At 42.2% G+C, this 21,844-nt stretch overlaps 2 long non-coding RNA genes across 4 annotated transcripts in view; one reads left to right on the top strand and one right to left on the bottom strand.

Annotated features, from left to right (window-relative positions):
- Nucleotides 1–21,844, top strand: part of LOC138068035 (uncharacterized) — a 49,965-nt gene that overhangs the window by 955 nt on the left and 27,166 nt on the right. Inside the window, exons 2-3 of one of the 2 annotated variants that reach the window (XR_011142560.1) lie at nt 1,793–1,889; nt 10,820–12,857. This is a non-coding gene — a long non-coding RNA (uncharacterized lncRNA). Of the gene's footprint in view, nt 1–1,792; nt 1,890–10,819; nt 12,858–21,844 lie in introns of those variants that run through there. The other variant, XR_011142561.1, reaches the window with a different exon arrangement.
- Nucleotides 3,011–13,364, bottom strand: LOC104142981 (uncharacterized). Of its 2 annotated transcripts, XR_011142559.1 has the most exons (5): nt 12,902–13,364; nt 10,427–10,632; nt 6,733–6,888; nt 5,174–5,275; nt 4,125–4,249 (listed from the first exon to the last, which is right to left on the bottom strand). It is a non-coding gene; the product is annotated as an uncharacterized lncRNA (long non-coding RNA). The 2 variants fall into 2 exon arrangements; XR_693809.2 differs by lacking the exons at nt 6,733–6,888; nt 10,427–10,632 and adding an exon at nt 3,011–3,096 and having other exon boundaries at nt 4,121–4,249.

A 21,844-nucleotide genomic window follows, 5' to 3' on the forward strand; every position in this document is an offset into this window, starting at 1 on the left:
AAAACCTGCCAATCCCGGGGAAGACAAAGGAATGACTGAAAGAGGAGGAAAAAAAAAAAGAGCGGAGGGTGGGGAGGAGGGGGCAGAGGAGGAGGGGAATGGAGAGGAAGGAGGGAGTCAGGTGGGAAGCGGTGGCCGCCGCCGCCGCCCGGGCGGGCTGTGGGGAGCGGCGCCCGCGGCCGTTGGGCGGCCGTTAGGGCGCTGCTGGGCGGCCGTTAGGGCGCCGCTCGCCGCCGCCCGACCCGCTCCCGGCCACCACTTGAGAAACTTGCAGGCGAGGGGCCGTGGCGGCTGCCCGTGCCTCGGCCGGCTCCCGGGCGGCGGCGGAGGTGGCGGTGGCCGCTGGAGCCGGTGGCGGAGGCGCGCCCCCGCGCAGGCCCGCGCCCGGGCCCCGGCCTCGGAGACGGGCAGGCGGCCGGCCGGGAGGGAGGGAGGGAGGGAGGGGAGCGTCCAGCTCGTGTTTCGGGTAAAATGGGCCTGGTCAAGCCGCTGACGTTTGAAAATCCACTCGCTGAAACCAGCGGGGAGTTGTGCTTAAAAATGAGTGTCAGTATATACCCCGCTATTATTAGTACCCTATAAAAGATTTAAAAGGGTTAAACCGCTGCAATTGGCTGGCAGTTGGCAGCGCTGCTTGTCATTCGGAAAGACAACTGCATTTCTGGAAAAGAAGCCAAAGCGTGATAGCAAACCAGAAGTAATACTCGGTAGTGACACAGTGGAAAAACATGTAGATATATATATATATTACTCGCACGTTTCTGAGGCCTAAGCAGAGCCCACACGATAAGCAAAACCCAGCACCCTGTAACAACCCCTAGCCCGCTGGAAACAATGGAAGTATCTGCAACGAGAGGGCGGTTGGCCGGTGCTCGCCAGGTCCTGCAGGCCGCCGGGCTGGGCCGGACCGGACCGCTGCAAGGACGGGCCCCCGCCGGGCACGGCCTGCTACCGCGCGCAGGCCTGCCTCCGCCGCGCAGCACGCGCCAGCGGGTCTCGCAGAGCTAACTGCAGCTAAAGAGTCAGTTAAATTACACATTTCCAGGATCCGTTAAACAACACAAAACTTGGTGATGTTAGTTTCTTGATTCCAGACCGCTGACGTAAGGAGCAGCCAACGCAGGGAGAACAGTCGGACTTCACTGTGACTGCAGGAGGGGGCAGGCGGCTGCAGCGTGTTCCCAGGGACTAACGCGGCCGTGCCCGACGGGACAGGGTCATCCTAAATGGGGACGGGTCGCTGCACGGCTCGCCTGGTGCAGTTAACTGCTGTTGTCAACTACCCGTTTTATGGCTGCAGCGTCACTAAATTACGAGTTTGTGTGGGTGCGCTGCCTCTCGATTGCTGAAGGCAACAAAATATTTTAAACCTGCTCCTCTTACAGTCTAGTGTAGAAGCGATGTGCCGGCACAAGTATCTGAAATTCTAGCCAGGGAAATTTATTTACAAATATATGCGTTTGTACTAAGAAGCAGACCAACTTCCCTCTGACAGCCCGACTACTAAATCTTGTCTCTGTAATCAAAATCCAGGTGTACTTTAACCACAGCGCCACCTGTGGGTCTCCTTTATTTCTGCATCCCTGGCCTGCAGGGGACTGAGGAGAAGAGTGCCCAGTAACCAGATAAAATTTATTTAAAATATGTCCAGCTGGGAAAAATGTACCTGGGAAAACGTAGGACATCATAGATGTACTCTGTTTTTATTATATATCCAATAAAATATTAAAATTTGAGTAGCACTATAGGTATGATTTAAATATAGGGGAATACACCATTTCTTTCTCCATAGACAGGGCTATCTGAAGAATCTATACATAAAGTAGACAGGGAGCGCATGGCAAGCTTCCACGAGGGAAGGGGGAAGAGGACCAGCACTGTGGTTAAAAGTAAGTGGTGCATTTTTTTTTATCATATGTCTATGCAATATGTCATCTGGATGTAATCTCCAGATACATATTACATTTAAACATATTCAGCAGTTTCAGATTTGTCATTTAGGATCTGTTACAATTTAAAATATATAAAGTAACAAGACGTGCTACGGATAATCAACTATCACTGTTATTCTAGCTCTCTGACAGCTAAGAGCACAAGAATAGAGCAAACGCCAAGCTAAAACAAAGTCTAAGCTGTCTAATTATTTAAGGCTATAATGGCTGGAAGCTACCAAATTCAGGCTCTGGAAGAACCTTCAGGAGCTCTTCTTATTGGAAGAGATACTCTACCAAGAAACTGCGCCATAGGCACTACAATGTTTACTAGTCTTGCAACTGATAGTGATAAGAAAAATGGGAATTACCTCTTCTGAAGGAGCAGAGTTTTAAATGGCTTAATGACATTTTCCAAATACCATTATAATGTTCATATCTTTTTCTGAAATCTAATCTTCACTAATTTTTGTGATTAATTTTAACAGAGGGAACCTTAACTGAGAGCATTTTGCAGAGCAATATTTTTCTAATTTTTCTTTTGTGCAGCATCTGCTGTTGCTGTGCTGTCATCTTCGTTATGTTTTTCATTGTCTATGTGCCATAATGTAATTAGTTAGTTCAACATCATCTGTGCTATTAGATGAGATGTTTCTATGGTAAGTTAACGTAGTTCTGAGTAATTGGTAGATTTCAGCAGTAGGCACGAATGTATCCATCAACTTTAGGTGTATTTTAGTCCGCAAGATTCAAATTCACTTGGCATACTTCATCCTCAAAGACTGTTAATTTTGGCTGAATGGATAAAAAACACAATGCAGAAGAAAATCTGGCTGCTTATATTGTGGTACTGTTGGAGTCAGGGAGAGGAAAGCATAAAATTGCTGGCTTAGTAGAAAGTTGCAATCTGAAGGTCTGGAAAACGTTTCAGCTTGTGATCCAAATCGTTCTTAAACCTCCACATGCCACTAAGATAGCTGATAGTCCAGAATTCACTGGGGTTCTCTCTCCATTCGTGAAAGGAGTCTTAGTTCTCTCCCCAAATACTGCATTCCTATGGGATCTCAACTGTCTTTTCCTTTTCTCGTTAGAAATGTTGAGGCTGCCACTGTGTTGGGAGAGCTTCCATGTTGCACTTTGCTAGTCTGTGTCTTCCAAACTCTACCTTTTGAACAACCATTTCAACTTTTAACGCAAACCCTCTAGTCTCTTTGGAAGCAGTGATGAAAAATCAACAGCCACTTGTTATTTTAAAATAACACACCCTTTTGCTAGCATAAGATCTTCTGTTTTAGGATCTTAAACAAATTACAAATGTGACTAAGTATTCAAGTGGGCTATCTAATGATATGGGAAAGTGCACATCCCCTGCAAGTTGTGAAGAATTCTGCATGGCTTGACTCTCAGCATTCTTTTTCAAACAGCAGACAGTACTTTTCACCCCAAACAGCAAGATAACTCACTTTTAGAAAAATATGTATAAATTTTGACTTGCTAGTAAACACATGAGTAACATTATTTACAAGAATCCAGTTCCATGGAAGGTAGTTAGGAAGGACAGTTTATTTAGGTAAGAGTTGGTAAGGCCCTTTTATCATCACTGTATCAATAATTTAGTACAGGGGCCAAATCATATAAATGTCAATAATTACAGATACATATTTATATTAACAATGGGGTCTACTTAAGGAAGAGCTAAAGCTATATTTGTAATGACCTCATATAGCTAAAACGTCTATTGGAAGCATTGATATATTACCGTTAGCCATGTGTAGCAGACAGTCCCAAAAGTGAGTTCTGTGACTAAAGTCAGAGATAGCAGAGTTTGAAATTACATATAATTTATGTTTTAAATTAAAAGTCTCTAGAGGCTACTAGAATATGCATATTTAATAAAAAGTTCACAATATAAAACGATCTTGCAACTAGAAATGCTATATCAGTTTTGAAAGAGGGCTTTACATTCTGCAGAATCTAATGAAACAAGGCACTTTTTAAGCACATCAGCCAAAGCTATTTTGATATTCTTAAAAATATACTGACGACTGTTGTGATCATATATATCTGTAGAGATATTTTGTCACAAATATAAACATCGATAGACTATTTTTATGATTCAGATGTCACCATCTTTAAAAGGAAAAAAATTCTTAAACATACTTAAAAATGTAAATTCATGTGGAACGTACCTTTCAAAGTAGAAAAATATGTTATTTTCTTCACAGATAGTTTCATAGAACTTAGATTAAACGTTGCCTCTTTCACCAGTCACCATAATAAAATGGTCATAACAGAGGACAGGACAGCACAATTTTGTCCTGTGTAAAGACACAAAATATACATAAGTAGCAGCCTATGTACTACTTTATATTTACAGAACAAAAAAGATCAGTCCGTTGGGGATTTAAAAAATAAATAAAACTGACTAATTCAATTGACCAAAATGCGCTTACCTAATGCAGAAGTACACATTTATAATGCCATCACTGATGCTTCTGAACATAAATCATACTTTATAACAATGTGTTTTTGTTAAATCACTGCCACTTCTTTTCAGTCAGAATTCACTTCAAAAAAATTTGCCAGAGAAAGTAAACTTGTCTTTTTTCCCCTCTGAGATAAGAAATCACTGAAACATATTAAATATTTTCTACTCAGAGCTGACTGTTTTTTTTCTCGTAGCATTTTTTAAAATTTCATTTGTCAAACGAACATTTTTGGAACAAAATAGCTGCACTTTGGTATGATTTCTGAAAACAGTCCTATGCAGAAGTTTGTAAAAGCAATGTTCTGGAATAATTTGTTGCCATGGAAAATGAAAACTTAAGTTTAGCCTTTATTAATTAATTAACTAACTAAGAAAGTTTAACTATGCAGAAGAAATTAATATTATGCCTGAGGGAATAAACAGCTTGTTTAATATTTTTGATGCTGTCCACACACAATGCATTTAGAATTGCATTTAAAGTATTTTCAAAGACTTGTGTCCAGTAGCAAATCCTATGTCATGAGAATATCTGCACCTTATCTGTGCAGCCAGGAAATGAGTAACTCTGTACTCTTACTGTAACTATAACCCATTGCCATGGAGGAGTACATGATATCCGTTTGAAGTTCTCACACCTTCTGAATGATGCTGTAATTTATAGAAAGAGTCCATGACTGATTTCTTTACCACCCATTTTGCACCTGTCCACAGAGAAGTCACTTGTGGTAATGGGCTTGAGCTATAGTAAACTTACGGAGGCACATTTGCTTCATTTGCTTGAGCCATTTTCGCCGTTGGTCTTCAAGTGAAGTCCACATCCTAGAGTCCCAAAGGATTTTGCTGTGCGATGCATTACCTGTGGGAAGCAGTAGTCTTAGCTAATATATCTAGATGTTTGCGGTGACTGCTTCTGGTACAGATTTCAACATTATCCGCTGTTTCAAAGAGTTGAGAGAAAGTAAAGTATGGAATAAGAACATATACAGTAAGGGAACTCCTGTTGAAGTTGTCTTTTTTAATTTAAAGGGGAGCAGAACAGTATGAGAAAATAGAGGGTTACAAAAATAAAGAGGAAGAGCAGCCTGGCTACTTGTGTCTGGCAGAAATGCCTCTATCGCATTTGATTTAACATTTACATAGATGCCAGTAGTTATGACACAACCGTCACTCTATGTTCACTTAACTGGACATGAAACAATAATGACAATCAGAATGACAGTTCTCCTTCTATTCTGCAGTTAGGTTCATCATATCTCCATTTTGCAACAATCCTTCTGTTCACTCTGATAGACAAATGTGCTTCTGTTATAATGATTTCTCTGTTTGACTCGGCGCAGCCTTGCTTTCAGGAAGGCTTGTGCAAGTTTCTAAGCTTTCTATTCATTTTTTTAGTTCTACCATTTATCAAAGCAAGGATTTCTTAGTAACAGTTTTTAACATTAACTCTTTAATAGTTACTGCACTGATGTAATGCATTTTTAAGAATGTTTTCTTGCATAAGAATATTATGTTATTTTTAAAACAAAAATATAGGCCTCTACTTTTCTTAAATTGTTTTTCAAGACTGGAGTGACTACTATACTCCATGGCAATAACTCTTTTTATCATTCTACTATAATTCAGTAGCTTTTGTTGTCTTATAAACAATCTTACAATTAAGAGCTAATGTTAATGGAATAGATTGTTGTCATAGTATAATGGTTTCCTGCTGCTAGATAAATGCTGTGGCAATGCTAGGACATTTATTGAAAGTAATAGCGAAGACAAAGCTAAGAGATTTATTTTTAAAGCAGGTGCCATGGATCCAGTGACACCATTCTGTTACAATTGTTTTATTTCTATTACACTAAAAGACTGATGAAGATGGCATCATTTTGCCTGATGTATGCTAGTGCAGCAAAGAGACAGTGGCTCATTTTGCTGTTATGGGATAAGCTGCATTACACTTGGCTCATGGAACAGATTTATTGTTTGGCTCATCCAATCAGAAAAGAGTTTATCCATTAACTACAGCTTTAAAATATGTTGTATTTCTATGAATAAGATGGGGCTTGATGCTTTCTTTCACACAACTAGTTGGGCAGAGTTTAGAGAAGAGAAGGAAAATGAGGCCCTACAGTGCCTGTTCCCCCTGTCCACCCAGATGCTCCTCTGTAGGGAGGGTGTAACTGTGCGTAGCATATTTCCCTCCTCCCGAATGCTACAGATACCACTGTGTGAGGTCCTTCAGTAGTTCCTTGTCTCCCTTGCCATTTTTCACAAGAGGATATTGCCTCAGCGTTAGCAGAACAGAAATGGCAGCACCATTCTTACCAGAATTTCCGTGCAGGGGATGGAGAGGAAAGGTTTTGACTAGTTTAGTGTTTCCTCTGTCCTTCAGTTCACAGGATCTTGAATTTTTGGTAATTATGCCCTCTTCCTTTTCCATGACTTTTAAAACTGCTCACTCCTGAACTCTCCAACAGAGAACTGTGAAAAACAAAGCTTGTAAAGTTTGCTAGGCACCCTTATCTCCTCTTGTGGCATTGCCATAAAGCACCTAGATTACCCCAGGTATCCAATCTCCTACATAATTGGAGTTGATTGTCAGGAAGCACGTGGAATCCATTAAGGTCAACAAGCTCCCCTGCACAGGTACGTCCCAATTACCTGTCTTAGGCCTCAACATATCATTTGCCTTTTCTTTTGAACTGTAGAGCACCTTCAGACACTTGCCTATTCCAGGTGTCGGAGCTGTAGCTATGCCAGTTTAAGGATAACCCATTAATTAAAAAAAAAAAAAAAATATGGTCCCTTCCCACAAATGTTGACCATTCCAAAACATGTTTAAAGTAACATTGTAAAACAATATAATGAATTAATATGGCCATGAAGTCTCTGCTAAGATTTCCTTAAGAAACACACTAATTTTATTATTAAAGGCCAAGACCTTAATATCAAACCAGCAATTCACTGCTCCAAGGACTTAAACTCTGTAGCAGCTCACAGCACAGCTCTGAATTAACTTCTAAGGGCAGAACTTGAAAGCAGTAAACAACTTTTACCTGTTCTTGACCCCACACACATCTAACAAATAGGAGTTCAGTAAATGCATGAATTTCACTTAAACTCATGTGCAGGCATTCTAAAAACTCATTAACTCTTCAGTTTCTGAGTTTTTAAAAAAATCCTCACACTGATAAAACAGGCAAATACTACAGTACTTGTGCTGAAGAACTATCAGATAAGGATGTCCATCTTAGTGAGCCCATCTATTTATAAGAGGTGGGCACCAAAGAGAACATCATGGAGAAAAGTAGAAATGGGAGAGACCTGTAATCCAGACAGAATGAATCTTGGCACCTGTGAGGTCCAGGAGGTCCTCTGAAGAGCTCAGGGGCTACTAAGCTCCCGCAAATACATAGTCTTCCAACTAGATCTCCATAGCAGCAGAATATCAGACTTGGCTTTCTACATCTTGCGGTTTCCACTATCAGTCTCCTACCTGAAGTTTGGGATTCATAGGAAAGTTATGGGAGACAGGGAGAAATTCCAGATCTTTAAAACACTGGAGTTACTTATTTAAGTACCTTTAAGACTGGGACTGCAAGTATTATAAAGTCCTATGACTTTATCAGAATATTTGTTGTATCTGTTTAAAGTCCCAACTCTGGAATTGTGATTGTTATAGAAATCTGTTTTCAATTTTTTTAATAAGAATTTCAGTCTTCCTGGCTAGGTAAAAACATTAATTCTTAAGGATCAACTAGAAGCAAATAGAAAAAAACCTATCTTCCTGTGTTTAGTATTTTATTTGAAAGTTGACTCTTCATTTGATCTAATAAATAGTGAGGACTTGTGATTTCTGAATTTTTGGGATTGCCAGTACAGTTAACCAAATGTCTTCACACCACATATTAAATCTGCTCAAGGAATCCTGCTCAATTCTAGGAATTATTCAATCTGTTTTGTCAATAGGCTTCTCCATATCACACAGGATTGCGCACAATCAATCAATATTTAGCTTCCATATCACATACTGCTCCCACAGAGGGCCAGAATTCCCCAAGTATTCTGTCTTAAAGCCAATCCTCAGTCTCTTGCAGCTCATTTGACTAAGGCAGCTAGGTATATCCTGGCTGGATCAGGCCCAGATGCTTTATTTCTATTACATGAGATGATTAATTATGTGGTTTCTTTCTGTTTGTCTGATAGATGCTGAGGTAAGAGAGTGACGGTTGCTTAGTGCACTATTATTAAAAAGCTGCTTTTGATAGCCCTGAACAGGCCTGAGTTGCGTGCTACAACTAATCATAAAGCTGCTTACTTGGAAATGTAATGCTTGTTAATACTATACTGTACTTTCTTAAGTAAACTCATTTTTGATTGGCTAGAGTTTAACTATAATCAGTAATTAAGGGTCAGCCATCCAGTAAACTCATTAGTTTACACCAATTACATTTGGTACATTTGTAACTAATGATTCCAAGGATCAAGCCATTTATTTCTAAGCTTTCAAAGTATAATTATTCTGTAAATCAGATAGAGTGTAAATCTTTTCCATACGTTTTGGTTGGTAATTGAAAAATAAAATGGTTTCCAAATGTATTCTCTGTCCAGTTTTTGTTCTGCAGTAGATCCCTCTAGGGACTCTTTAAAGTATATGGAAAAGGTGATGTCAACAGAAGTGTACGCTGGGCAAACGGAGACAGGATTAATTAATAGAGATGAAAGAGAAAAGCCAGCCCCTTGCAAATCATGGTCCAGGCCTCAGCTTGGACATCACACCTTAAATAACAGTTTAGAATCCTGAGCATGAGCCACATAGATTGACAAGTATTCAAAATAGAGGAGAATTAAAAATCCTTTATGTTTAATGTATAAAGGCCTTCCTAATATGCAGTCTTTAAGATGGTGTAATCTCTGGAGCATTTTGCTTTGAAGTTTAATATGTAGTTCCTCACATCCACATAACATTTTCAACACGTTAAACAAATTAGTCTCTGGTTACAGAAGTTTTTAGACATTTACAAGTTGCTGTTTAACTAAATTTAATATGTGCCAGCAAAGTTGTTCATGCACTTGTTCATTTAGAAGAATGCACTTCTGGAATGATTAATAAATAAAGCAGCCTTTCCTATGCCTTCAACTTTGGTGTTTATTTGAAAGCAATCTACTTTAAAAAGACATTAATATCTCTAGAATTATTATTAGAATAATTGCTTTCACTCTTCTTGGAACACACATTTTTTCTCATTTCCCTTCAGCACAGACAGCTTTCCACTTAGATATAAACTTCCTATTATTACTCCCCACTCTCCACCCCAAAAATGAAGAATAGGAATTATACACTTTTCACTAAGGAATAATTAATTTGTCCCAAGTATTAGAACAGAGAATTGTAGAATGACTTTGAATGGTAGTCTCTAAGGAGTAGCATTGTTTGTTCTCTTCGGTCTTTAATGAGCTTTAGTAAATGGCCAGGAAAAATTACCTTCTTTCTGTAATATGAGAGAAGCGAAGAATGAAGGAAGCTATAGAATCCCTAGGAGAAAAGGGAGCAGCCAAACACACACACACACACAGACACACACAGCCCCCTGCACCACATCACTTGTAATAGTTAGTGTTTTCCTTTGGAACTGAGCACTAGAGCTCCATTTTTTCCATTACAGCTAAAACTTAAAATGTCCCTAGTATTTTTGTAGGAAAGAAAATTCCTGGATGTCTCCCACATACTGACAGAGTCTGGCTTATGTTGGGGGACAACTGCCTATAGCTGAGCTCTGGAAGTCATTCTGGCTTCCTCTGCTTTGGCATTGATTTTGTCTTTTAAGATTCTTTAGTTTATTTTTGTTGTATTTCCACCTTTAAAAGCAATTTCCCTTATAGTCCCCTAGTCTGCTGCCCTGTCTCTTAATTAAAAGTCTTCTCCCCCACCCCCCCACCCCATTTTTATTGTCACTGCTGTCCAGAATGGTAACTGAGGTAGCAGAGGCAGGTGCTCGCTTCAGCTAAGGATACAGACCTGTCACCGTGGATAATGCAGTATGTTCAGAAGCACCTTTTTCTTCCCTTCTCTCCAGCCTCCATAGATTCCACCTATTCCCGTAACTTGCCAGTGGCAGTTGCCATTGCTCCTTTGAGGTGTGAGGGAAGCTGGCCCACAGCAGCCAAGTGAGAGCAGCACAGTCTGAAAGGATCTTGTGGAACAGGGGCTCTCTCCAATCCATCCTGTTGGAGCAGTTCCAGTTTGTATGGAATAATTAAATATTAACTGGATTGCCATGTGTGCTTGCTCTCAGAGCACAACTGAGAGCAAGAAACCTGGGTTCTGTTACTTCCTTCCAGTGAATGCTTCCATATTTTGTATTAAGTATTTATTGGAGCAGGGCCTGACAGACATGTTTTCCCCACCCAGGTGAGCGTCTCCACTACTAGGCCAACGGCAAGCTTTCCGACTCAATGAAAGGACTTGGTGTACACTCCTCGCAGAGCGGTTAGTAAACTCTTGGGTAGCGTGCTAACCCAGAGGGCAAGAGATTCAAATTCAAATCCTGTCAGGCAGAGGCCTGAACTGAATACAAGTTTCCCATATCTTGGTTCAATTGCACCAGCCAGTAGGTTGAATCTCAAAAGCCTAGTACAAAAAAAAAGGGCACAGGAGGAAGGGAGAGAGACTTGCATAAGGCAGCAGCACTATCTGTCATTATTCTGTGAGAAAGACCTGGTGCAGGTGTCCGGTTCCTAGATAGGCAAAGCAAGCACGGTAGGTAAGGCACACCTCCGCCCGATCGTGGCTCTGGACCATGGGAGGTGCTCTCATGGCTGACATCAGATTGCTGACTAGACTTCAGGGTCATGAGAGACGCAAAGAGAGATGATGCAAGTGGGAAGAGCTGCCTGGACCTATTCCAGATGTTTAGCGAGAAGTAAAAAACTGCTGCCAAAGGAAAAAAAACCACATTTTTCTCTACCATGGGTCCTCTTCAGTGCAACTGTTAGAGAAGAATAAATGGAGAAAGATGTTTGAAGGACAGACAGGAGACAGTGAGGACAGGACTAATAAGTGAGGAAGAAACACTGGAAAGTCGACAGAAAGAAAGGAACGTAAGAAACCAACAGGAGGACTGGACAAAGAAAAAGGAAAAATCCTGACTGACCGAATCACTTTGCCTCTCATTGCCTCAGTCTTCTGGCAGTAAAATAATTACAGTAAAGACAAGCACAGAGCATTTCAGTGACTTTCAAGACCATAAATATTAAGGAGGCATTTGAATGTCCTGTTGATTAGGATTATGTTAAAAAGAAAGCAGCAAAATTTAAAGAATGTTTTGAAAAGAATGAAACATTGTTATCAGGAGGAAAAAAAGGAACAGGACTTAGTGCTTCATTTCATATGTGTAACTCACAAATCTAAGTATTAACCACACCCATACATACTTAAGCTTTTTTAAAATAGAAAAGATTGGACCTGTTTCAGACCACATGAACACATGCTTTAAAGCATGCAGACGCTCTTTTCTTCAGTAACAGCCTACTACTATGACTCCTATAATTTATTCCTCCCAAGATTCATTTGAACATCTGCAGTATCATTATTTGAGTTTGTTATACTATTAGCTTTAAAATTTTATAAGCCATACAGTAGGATAGGTGACAAGTTGAAAAGTTAAGGAGGGTTAATTTAGAAGTTTTAAAGCAAAGCTATTTTTGAGTTATACAAGTGCAGAAAAGCATCTGAATCCAAACCTCCATGGTTACATTTAAATAACTCAGAAACTGCTGAAAGGATTTTCTTCAAACTCAACTCAAGACAAATCCCTCTGGGCTAAGACCAAGCATGAGAACTTAACTCAAAAGGTGATTGTTGTCAGGAGAGAGTTTTCCTTTCCTCCCCCTTTTTTTCTTTTGCTTGCTTCATTTTCAATGTTCTAAAGAAAATAATAGTACTGAAAAATAAGGTTCTGGGGCATAGAGGTGTCACACCCGTTTTATCATTATAATAAGGCAAATGCTGTTTGTAAACTACCTTTTTATTATAAACAGCCCCCTGCTTTGCCTTTGGTCTTTACCAATAATCTTAGCACCCACCTCTAGCAGCATTCAATAATGCTGTAACTGCGTGGCACAGTAGAGAAGTACTGAGCCATACTCTCAGTCCCATCAGCAGCTTCCTCGCATGCCTCAGCAGTTCAGTGCAGCTATAATACTACCCTAAATGGACAGCTGAGGATTCCCCTTAACAAGAAGTCTTCAGAGAGCAATCAGCAGCTCTGCAGCACTCTTTTCCTTCACTTCCCATCCTTAGTTCACCTGAGGTGAAACATACACTACACCTGTAGGGTGACCTAAACTATGTTTTGATTTCTCAGCAGCCCAGGATTTGGAAAGCAGAAAGGTAGCTTATAGTCATGCTTCTCACAGCTCACTGACTGCAAGCTCAGTGCACCTGGGAATCTCGGTCGTTCTTCCTCATTACAGATTAGACCAAGGGACTCACCTCCTAGTGATGAAGCTGCAGCAACTCCTGTAAAGGAAAAACCTGAACAACGAAGGTGGAAATTTCTGTTTTCTTTCTCAAAGCCCTTAAAGCCGGTCCTTTTTAGGTGTTCTTTAATGGCAGTATCATGTGTCCTGGTAGCCTGGTTATGGCTGGACTTTAAAAAAAAAGAGAAAGTAGAATTTTTTTCTGTTCATTTCAACTCTCTCCCACATGTCGTTTTCTACAAATTGTCCCAGGGCAGAGAAAAGTCTTTCCCTCCCCCCTTCTATCCAGGCTTCTCTCTGATTCTCTGGCAGCACCTCCCACAGTTACTCATTCATTTGTTTGTTTGTTTTTCCATTTGCAACTTTTGCCCCCTCCAAAGAGCTGGCTTGCCCAGCGAAATTACAGTAACTTATTTCATTTCAAATGCATTCAGAAAGGCATTTGAGTTGTTCCTTTTCATTTAGAGCTGCATCCAAATTTGGAACTAGTGAAACATTGAGGGGGAGAGTTCGAAATATATTTACTGGACTAATTCACCATCTTTAACCCATGCAACTAAGATTCTTGCGGTAACAGCTTCCCTTGTCTATCCCCTGTACACAAGACCTGTATCAAAAGCTGCTCTGGGCAAGGGTCAGCTATTGTTTGTGGCCCTAACACAATGTGGCTTGCAAGCTGTGACAGTACAGTAACACCTGAGGATTTGTTTCATGAGACCCTGACTTTGGAAGCAAAAATACATGTTTCCTGATGACTGCTAACACTGAATAGTGGGACGAATAGCTGAAACTATCCGAAATGGAAATAAGTGTGCAGCCATCAGGAATGTGAAGTCTTGGGCTTGACTCTTGTTTCTTCTAACTTCTGGGATGTCCACTCTAGCAAAAACAGAGAGACCTTAAAGTTGGTATCAAGATGTGGTAGCCTACTGCAGGCTTAGCAGCTTCTGGAAGCTCACTGCTATACCACCCTGTGGGAACAGTTAAAGTCTGGCAAACCTTGGAAAAATGAAGCAAATTTAAAAATGTATTACAATATTTAAATAATCAGAAAGCATTTCCATTCATAAATGTCCTCCTATCTGTTCTTCACCACCAAACTTCTGCAGTATCACCTTTCAGTCAGCACTTGTCATTCAGCACTTTAAGCTGTGTCTGCAATATATTATCTCATTCATACAGCTTCTTCACTGCAGATCAACAGTGTCTGACTAGGTTTAGATTAAAACTTAACACATCATCCATCTGGAAAACCCCAAATCCAAACACATGTAAAAGTTGCAAATACAAACAGTGCAGTTTCATGGACGATGTTTTACAAAAGTGTACCACAAAAAGAAGCGTAGCAGGAAAAAGAGGAATGCACGGTAGTGGTCACAGAAGAGAATGCCATTTTTCAGTTGAGATTTTATATAAGAGTGAGAAGGAACATGGCAAAGAGAAGAGAGGGCTGTCCCCTCAGTGCTAGTGCTGCAGAAAAGATTTTTCCATCAGTCACGATAAAATTAGGCAGAGAATAAGTAGATCTGAATATTGTATAGGAAAATATGAAATCGGAGTTCAGAACAGTTCAAGGATGGCAAGGTATAACGAAGGCAATGCAAACTAAGAGCTGGAACCGAAAGAGATGAACTAAAGGAATCTGATACGAAGACACAAGTTTAATTAACCAAAACAGGCAGAGCAAGACGAACAGAGAAGACTCATTTAAGATGTCAAAAGATGCTTTTTTGTTATGGCCACTAAGGTAAAAATTAAGACAAGATAAAAAACATGGAAGTTGAGGGTGTCAGATTGGGTTTAAGGACGGGAGTCCTGAGAAAATCTGGGGCTGCAGACAAGCTCTTCTAGGAGATGACAACACTGTCTCTAGTGTTTGTTGCTGCCTTCCAAGTACCCCACGCCCTGCTGTCTTAGCGAGAAGGATCACAAATGGCGTCCTAATCTGTTTCAAGCTAAGTCAGCCAGATTTATTTCACCTGGTGATGAACATGGATATGAGCTAACCTACTTGGCTTTGCTTGTAATGCATTAGGGAATGCGTACTTGGCCTCTTCTGATGGCAGAGCAATGGGGAGGGACCAGGGGTAAGCAGCAAAACGTGGCATAATCTTCACCTGGTAGACGGCAGCTAGGCACCAAGAAGGAAATTTGTTTGGCCTAGGAGAATGCATGAACATATAAAACTGGAACCAATCCAGACATGTGGAAGGATGCAAATGTCTTAAGGCTGAACAGAACTCAAGGAAAAATCATCAGCAATACAGAGTTCAAAAAGCGTCAGCTAAGAGATTTCTTTATATCTCACCACTATGAGTAAGGAACACTTAATAGCTTTTGTTACTGGTGCAAAGATAATCTCTGCAGAGATGTTTGTATGCGATCGTGAAAAATAACAGCTACTGGTAAGTAACTAATAGGAACCACAGTACAAGGGCCATGTGGATTTTACTGTTTCTGGGCCAACAGAAAACTGTAATCTATGCTACTTAAGCTTCTTACACTCAGGATTTGCAAATGCCAAGAGAGTAATCAAAATTTTTACCAATGTAAAAGTGAGAAAGTTGAAGAGCAACTGCATATAAGGTATCACTACGCCAGTATACAGTGTCTTTCACCACAGGGTAACAGCTTAATACCCACGTTCCAGCTTAATACCCACCATCCTTCAGGGACTTGCATCAAATGAATTGATGCTGCTGGAAGCGTGTCAAAAACTGAGCCTGCATACAGTTACTTTGTCACCCACAGTGGTTCAGTCTTCCAAACTAGGTAGATCATAGGAAGTTTGCTCTGCTCCAGTTATTGCAATAACAGTCAAAGAGGAGGGCCTACAGTTCTAAAATCTTTGCAGCTACTTTTATATCTATCTTCTAATTTACCATAAGGCTTTTAATATCTGACTCAGCAGGCCTTACACTGTTTAATTCTCCACCATCTATCTCCTTTTTGGAGGTACCTGTCATTCATACTTCTGCAGAGTCCAACTTAAACCAGTAGTGCCCTGTTCATGTTACTGGCACTTTGCATTGCAAATATTAAGGAGTAAAATTTGCAATCCAAGTTATTCATAGAATGTTCTTATACAGTGCATAATTTGCCAACAGCTAAATTAAACTTGCTTCACAATGTGAGGCTGTGTACAAGTGGTTTCTGACACACAAGGCTTCAGTGAAATCAATGGTATAGGCATCATATTAACTCAGACTCGGATTTTCAGGTCCATGAAGCTTAGAGTCATGCGCTTTCTGATTTAGAGGAACTCAAATATAAGCAAGAATCTCAGCTCTCCTTTTTAAACAGTGCGAAGTTTCAATCCAATTTAACCTTGAATAGATGAAAACATAAATCAGTAGCTGGTCTTCACTGCCCATACTAATTTAATGAGCTGGGGATTTGATCACATATGTATATACACTCTGGGAACCTGAAGACCTTTTCCTCCATGCCATATTCAGTTTGGATGTATGCCAAAGAACTATTCTACAAGTTAAAGGGATGAGGGTAAAGGCAGATTCGCCCACTAGATAGTGCCAGGGTCTAGAACAAGGTCATAAGCCACAGATTCGGAGTCAGACTCCATCCATATGTTCCAAGTGATGATCAGTCAACTCACAAATACCCATGCTGCCGTAAGCAGCACCACAGCAGGTAGTCTGACGCTGGGACTATGTCTGGGTAGCCACTGCTTAGCTGGAAGGACTTTTTCCACCCTTTCCCTCAGTTAGGAGAGACTTTGGTCCAAACAGATGATTTCCTGAAGAGAGCGCCAAGTGAGGGGGTTACAAAAAAGCTTCCACAGACCTACCTTTGTGTCATTGCATGGTGTCTAACAAAAGTAAAAAAACTTTGAAGTTTTGTCTAGTAGGTCTTCAAAGAAGGTGTGTAATGACAAGTCTGTCAAAATGTGAAATGAAGCTGGTAATAAAGATAGATGCTAAATATTCATGCACAACTACCAGGTGTGCTTTGGCACAATTCACACTGCATGACTTTTGCTGACCTGACAGGACTGTGACCTGAAATGCAGACTCCAAACCAGCAGTGTCTCCTCAGCTTCTGTCTTCTCTTTGCCTTGTGCCAAATATTATTGACCTGGAGGAATGAAGTCTTGTACTTACCAAGTTTTCAGACCTCATGTGCCTGCAGACTGAGTCCATTCATAAACAGCTCCCTTCCGTTGCCACTAGGCCAAACCAAGTTCTCTTCATACACTTGGCCAGGCAACAGCACACTGGATTGCAAGTGGTTGTTTCAGTTCTATGAAGTACTGAAAACAGGCAGACTTCTTCAGTCAGATGTTCTGTAAGCAGGTGACCTCAGCACTGTGACTACCATTGCCAGGTGTCTTTGGGCTTCACAGAGGAGGCTGAGGGAAAGGTGGGAAAAAGCAGAATAAAGCTAGTGAACAGAGGCAGGGGGCATAGAAAAAGAGAAAATCCTGATGGAACATTATCTCATCACTTACTGCACAAAAGCAGAGATTGCAGAACACCTTATTCAAACAGCACTACTGGTCACCTCTGCTTAGATTCCTCCCTCATCTATGACCTGGAGAATTAAATCTAGGCCAGATTTTGCTTAGATGCCAAGGAAAAAGGAAGTTATACTAACTATCTCTGTGAGTTTGAACAACAGAACTACTAACAATCTTTACACTTGGAATTTATTTTAAAAGTATGTTTAGCTTAGCTCATCAGGTCAAGCTCATTAAAAAAATCAAGAATAAGAAGTCCTATGATGTGAGAACAAGTAACACTGAGACTGAAAAGCCAGCACATCCCCAGCCTGTGGGATGGAAAGGCCATCTGCTATCAACATTTAGGAAATGTACTTTGGGTGGAAAGCTTTCTTGCAACCTCAGGCTTTGTTACAGTAACTTAGCTTAGCTTAGCTCTTGAGCTCTTATTCTATCTGGAACTCCAGTTCAGCACGTCTCAGTTCTAGGCCTGGCAGAGGGCCGTGGCCTATCATCCTGCAAAACAGGGCAGTCCTCTACACTGGCGTCTGTCAGTGGAGTCATGCTGAAATCAAAAGAACTTTGCACAGGTGCAGGAATCCTGCAGTCAGGTCCCAGATCCTAGCACATACAAAGCCTTTCCAGGAAACACACACACAGATTTTCTTCCTAGAAGAAAAGGCAGAAGAAGCAATGTGATTATGTTACCTCTCTCTCTCTCTTTAAAGGAAAGCTCTACGGAAGCGTCACTTATTTTTCCAGATTTTTATTATGCAAAGTGACCCAACAGTGCAAGTATCCCCTTCGTTCCGCTGGCATATGGCTTCTTATTAGAAATGTTATCAGAAAGTAAACACAATGCACAGGAAGGTTTGCTGTGGAGTAATGAGGTTTTAATACCATACCGTGTTGAAAACTCAAAAATGTTTTAACAGGTTAAAACTATTTTTGGTAACTACAAAGAAGGTGAAAAGAAAAGTGACAACATACACTTTATGCAGAAAGAGACAAGATATGAGACCACAAAAATCACGCAGACACAAACATTTAAGATGCAACTGAGACACAGAAAAATGTATTAAAATGCTCATTGATAATTGAGCAATACAGAAAGGATTTTCTCAGTAGAAAAAAAACCCAGATTTTTGCAGGTCTCTGGAAAAGCACAACAGACTCCATTTTTGTGACAATACTTAACACTTCCATCTGAGATCTTAAAGCCACTTCCAACTGTCGATGAAGGTCTCCTTTGATATAGCTACTATAGCATTTTTACAGCTGGAGAAATCAGGTTCCCAGAAAGACTAAATGAGTTGCCTAAGGTCAAACAGTGAGTCAGTGGCAGAGACAGTCACTGAGTCTAGTTCTCCTCAATCCTATTCTCAATCTATCCCATTAATATATTGTACAACTATGAAAAACAATCTCTTCCCTATGAAAAGGTAGGCTTTGCCATGGAAATAACACAAATTCTACCTGTCTATCCATCTGATACTGGCTATTGTGAGAACGTATTTCTGCAGAAAAACTGCAGATGCAGCGCTTAAAAAGAATGCTAAAATTCATGTGCAAGTTAGAAATTGCCAAAAAGTGCTTTCAGTGGTTGCAACTACCACATACTTTCAGAGAGTCATTTTAACACACTACATCTAACCTTGGGCCAGAGAGCAAAGCCCGTATGGACTGGTTGTAAATAAAGGCCTCATAGGGCAGATGGGGTGAGGAAATGCAAGGCTGCGGCCCTGCAAATTTGCCCAGGCCCCAGCTTAAGACCGAGCATGCCGGTATTGCAGCCCCACTGACCTTTCCATGTTGCTGGTAAGTGGAAAGAGCTGACAGATCATAAGCACATGCAAGTATTTAAATACTCGGTTGTTGGAGACTATGGGAAAGCCAACGATAGACATTTAGCCTTGGGATATATTCTCTACTCTATTGCAAAAAAGCAATAAAAATATGTGCTACTCTGAGGGCTCTTTCTCTGCTTCACCAGCCCCTTTCTTATTATCCAGCTTCTTTCAGAATATATCCTTTCTCCCAAGGAGTCAGCATTGCCCCGAAGAGCTACGCTGGAGCTCACTAGCTCTCTCTACAGGGGTTGTCATCGCACACGTTTTCACTCATTTAACTTCTTTGCAGATTTACAAGTCAAATCTGAATGGGTTGGAGAGCGTCCGTCCGTGCACAGAGCAAACTCAGCCGTTGGGTAGAGCGGGCAACCCCTGCGGGCGGCAGGGCCGCGCTTGGGCTCGGCGGGTCGCGCCGCGGCCTCGCCACCCGCCTGCTACCGGCAGGAAGGACGGCCTGGTTTTCAGGGGAGCCAGCCGGCCGGCCACGTCCCCAGCCGCGACCGGAGGGAGGAAGCCTGGAAGCCAGGCCTCGTGGTTTCTTTTTCTTCAGAACTAAGACTTTGATTAGCGGCTGGCGCGAAACCAAAACCCCAGGCGAAACGCTCTACGCCAGCCCTGTGCGCTGGGGGCGGCGAGCCGGCGGAGCGCCCGGCCCGGCCGGCTTCGCACCTCTGCCGGGCCGAGGGGCAAGCAGAGAGCGCGGGCGCTGAGCCCCGAGGAGCCCCCGCGCGCTCCCGCCCTCTGCCAGCGCCCGCCGGGTCAAGGCCTGGCCCGGGGGCCGCCCCCAGGCCGCCCTGCCCGCGCCCCGGCCGCCCCCAGGCCCCACGCGCCCCCCGAGCGGCCCCGGGCCCCCGCCGCGTGGCCCGGTCGGTCGGCGGCCCGGCGGCGTCACGGCGGCGTCACGGCGGCGGTGGGGCCGCGGTGCCCGGCCCGCGCCCGAGGAGTCCTTAATGAGCCCCTGCGTCCCGTGATAAATTCCACAATTATTCAGCCCCTACGACGAACACCGAAATTCATCACTCAAAGCAAATTAGCCGGGATTCATTAGAATCAGACATCTAGTAGGCACATGTACTTTATTAGCCTCTTACACCAATAGTTTTAATTAGGTACATATTTCACAGCTCTAGAGCTACTCAAATGAAGGGCTTGCTTTTATCTCTTTTATTTACAGTAGCACGCTATCAGACAAACACCGCCGTAATTAAACTTGGATGCAAAAAAATCTTTTTTTTTTTTAATTATTAACTTTGACCTACTCATACCTCAGGTTTTGTAAACTTGCGATATTTAATTAATTAATTAATTAATTAACTACCCTTCGTCAGACTAGCAGGCCCGGGCTGGGCAGCGCCTACCTTGGAGCAGTTTCCCGTTCTTCTTTGCTCCTCCCAGGCGGTTTCCCTCTATCTCACCTTCAGGAAACAGAACAGATCTCTCCATCAGATAGTTTAGTGATGAGAAAAGTGATTAAAATCCAGAACATTTTTAAATTATTAATGAGGAATTTAAATGATGTTATAAAAAAAGGGGGGGGAATATAGGCGAAAATGTTACACATTCATGGAATTTTTACTCATGCATAATAATAAGTTGAAAACACTTTAGTTATGATACTTCCTAAATTAAAGGCGCTGTGAGGGGGGGGGAGGTAGCGTGGGGGGGAGTGGAAGGTGTTTCTCGGGCCCGCCCGCGCCGCCGGTCACTCGGCGAGCAAGGGCGCCACCTGCCGGGCGCCGCGGCGCACCGCGGCGGGGCCGCCTGCGCGGGGCCGGGGCCAGGGCCGGGGCCGGGGCCAGGGCCGGCTGCGCTCGCGCCTGCCCCCGGCCCCAGCCCCAGCCCCAGCCCCAGGCCCGGCCCCAGCTCAACTCCAGCCGGGGGGGGGGGCGGGGTGGAGCTGTTCTTTTACTCCTCCTCCTCCTCCGTTGCAACAGGTTGATAGCTTTTTAAAGTACAGTGCAAAAGATACTTTTTTTTTTAAACTTTCAAGGTGTTAATAACGCCTGGTTTGTTTGGAGAAAGCACATTGTTTGCCTACATTTAAGCAGTTTGTTAACCTTCAGGGGCTAGTGCTGCTCTACGCTGTGATTCAAAAGAAAAAGAAAAGAAAAAAATATGATATTGCTGGGATCTGCAATATTGTGAAATTGGGTGAAAATAGCCCCTTATTCCTCCCCCCCCCCCCCGCACCCCCAGGGTACACCCAGTGCGATTGGCCCACCGGGCGGCAGGGACAGGCCTGTGCTGCTCGGGGAGAAGGCAGAATGGCAATGTTTTGGCCAGCTCAGCTTCCTACTTTACTGTATCTCACGTTACCCCTCACTATACGTATGTATAACTACATGACACATGTATAAGTCGTGTGCAAACATAGAGTTAGCTGAGAGGGAAAGTGAGAAACATTTCATCTATCTGTGTGTATGTATCCGAAAACACATTATGCTGATTGCTTTTAATTTTGAATCATTGTGAATAATATCGATAGTCGGTACCAGGAGAACAAAAGATTTTCCACAAGTTAAAGCTGCAAGCTGAGATGTAACTTAGACACACATATATCCATGCAGTCTCTTCTGGAAAGATCTATGCTTCTCTGTCTCTCTGCAGCCCCTACCCAAGTGCTCTTTATGTGATCCTTAGAGTAAGA

Source organism: Struthio camelus, chromosome 8 (genome assembly GCF_040807025.1).
Source record: "Struthio camelus isolate bStrCam1 chromosome 8, bStrCam1.hap1, whole genome shotgun sequence".
NCBI classification, from domain to species: Eukaryota; Metazoa; Chordata; class Aves; order Struthioniformes; family Struthionidae; genus Struthio; species Struthio camelus.